A 2,319-nucleotide genomic window follows, 5' to 3' on the forward strand; every position below is an offset into this window, starting at 1 on the left:
TCCACATTGTCTTACTTACTGTACATTTATAATGTCTTGATATCTAGTAGTGCAGAAACTCCAATTCTGTTCTTTTTTATGATTATCTCATTCTTGGGCCTGTATATTTCCTCATAAATTTTGGAAGCAGATTGTCAATTTCTGAAACAAAATAAACTGATGATAGTTTTATTTGGATTATATTGATCTACAGATCAGTTTGTAGAGAAAGTCACTTATCTTTTCTATGTCCTAGATCCGTCTTCTGAAAAAACAAGACAAAAATACTCACTGAGCAATTATGAGTGTTACATCAGACAGTGTATTTGCAAACTGGAAAAAAATAACCCACTATAGAAATGCTGGATATTTGTTACAAAACGAGAAGCAACACGTGCAAGGGCTGGGGAGAAATCCGCCTGCGGCAGATTTAAAAAGGTTGCAGCAAAGCTGGAGTGTGGTCGCTGTTGGCTCCTCCCCTCACGCCGGCTGGGAAGGCACAGGCGGGGGTTCAGGGGAGGGAAGAGGCCACCTTGCAGGGACTCCCCGTGTCAGCACTGGCGTCACATCCCAGCGGCCATCACAGCTCCTTATGACATTGTCTAAGTGTTTGCCTTCTCACGTCTTCCACTCTGTAGCCGGGAAACTGAGCATAGAATCCATTATGACTTATTTTTCAAGTACGCCTGCTGCGCGTCAGGGCCAGGTCCGCGTGGATCTGCCTTTCCACGTGTTCTGCATAGAACGTCACACCTGGAGAGGAGATGACCATGCACCACCAACGGGGAAAGGACTTCTTCCATTGACCATGCCTCCTCGGTCCCCTGGAGCGTGTGCTGAGTTAAGCTGAGGCCGTTTATGTGTGTTTGCGTGACTAGGGCATGGATTGGAGGCAGTCTCCCTTCCCCAGAGGCAGCCCGTTGGAAAACAGGAGGGTCTGAGACTTCACGCTCTGCGACCCTCAGCCCTGACTCTCCTTTCAGAGGCTTTCTGTGGACCCCTTGAACAAATACCTTTTGCCAAAGAGGAAGCCCCAGGCTGAAACAGAGAAGCACTGGGACCCTACAGCACTTGCTTTTCGTGGGGCATTCTCATCCCTTCTCTCTGCGTCTTCAGGGGCTGTCCACAGAGCCCCGCGCACAGGGGGCAATGTTGGCAGAGCCCCTGACATTGTCCCAAGTGCCACAGGCCTGTCTCCCGAGGGCCGGGGCGCCCCAGTGGCCCCGGTGGCTCAGCACTCGGCCCTTCCCGTGCACCGAGAGGAAGCGCAGGAGCGGGGTGAGCGCTGAGCGGAGGAAGCGCGAGCCGGAGCCCGAGGATGCGGGGAGGCAGCCTGCGATCTCCCGCCGGGCCCGCCTGGCTGTCTGCAGCAGAGTCTGCGTGTCCTCACAGGGCAGGGCCCGGGCGGCTGGCTTGGCGTCCCATCCCCTTCACAGTCCTGGCGGGCCTGGGGGCAAGCGGCTGCGAGGAGCGTGGGCTTTGCCAGGAGGGCTGGCGGTACAGGCCCGGGGTTGTATTTGTCCCAGCGCCGCGCTGCTCCTCCAGGGACTGTGGCAGGGATGCTGGCCAGGTGAGCCCCCCGAGGACATCGCCAGAGGCCCCCTCATTCCTGGGGGGGTGGGGGGGATGTCCAGGAGGACATCCACAGTGATGTCTCACTGTGTCGGGGGCGGGGGTGGGGGGGCAGACGGAAGCCTGACCTCGGGCGAGTCACATCCGGCTCCTTTTATCCCCCTGGCCCTGTCAGAGCACCGCCTGCCCTGCGCTGAGGGGAACCAGACGGCAGCCCCGCCGCCGCGGCCCGCCCTGCCCAGCAGCAGCCAGAAGGCCGGTCCCTGCGGGGGAGGAAGGAAGACAGCGGAGAGAATCAGACAAAGGAAGACCACCATAAACCAGCAGCATGTCTGTAATCAGGAGGGCCCTTTGTTGAGAGCTGGTCTAAACAAGTTGTGATCCCCTGGAAGGGGGCCATAAACCGAAGCCAAAATAAAGGTGTTTACAGCAAGGGAGACGGACGGGCTGCGGCCTCGTTTGGCCGCGATGGGGGGGCACTGGTGGCCCTAAGGCCCCGCCTGCGCTCGGGGGACGCGTCCGAACATCACAGAACATCACAGAACATCACAGAACATCACAGACGCAAGCGCAGAGGAAGGGGGAGGCGCGGGATGGGGGCGCCCAGGGACCCTCCCACATTCCGGCCTGGGGGAGAGAGAGGGCAGGGTGCCAGGTCTGTGTGACAGCTGGAGATTCATGGCCAGAGGCCTGGAGATCTTCGCCCGGCTTCTCCACTCCTCTACAAAGTCCTTTATAATGGACTCGAGGGAGTCACACTCCTAAGAG

At 57.7% G+C, this 2,319-nt stretch overlaps 1 long non-coding RNA gene across 1 annotated transcript; it reads left to right on the forward strand.

The window, feature by feature from the left end:
• The first annotated feature begins 718 nt into the window (after positions 1–718).
• On the forward strand, positions 719–1,988 carry LOC139076375 (uncharacterized). The gene is made up of 2 exons (XR_011527940.1): positions 719–1,549; positions 1,727–1,988. It is a non-coding gene; the product is annotated as an uncharacterized lncRNA (long non-coding RNA).
• The last annotated feature ends 331 nt before the right edge of the window (positions 1,989–2,319 follow it).

The sequence above is a fragment of the Equus przewalskii genome, chromosome 16 (assembly GCF_037783145.1).
Source record: "Equus przewalskii isolate Varuska chromosome 16, EquPr2, whole genome shotgun sequence".
In the NCBI taxonomy this organism is placed as follows: domain Eukaryota; kingdom Metazoa; phylum Chordata; class Mammalia; order Perissodactyla; family Equidae; genus Equus; species Equus przewalskii.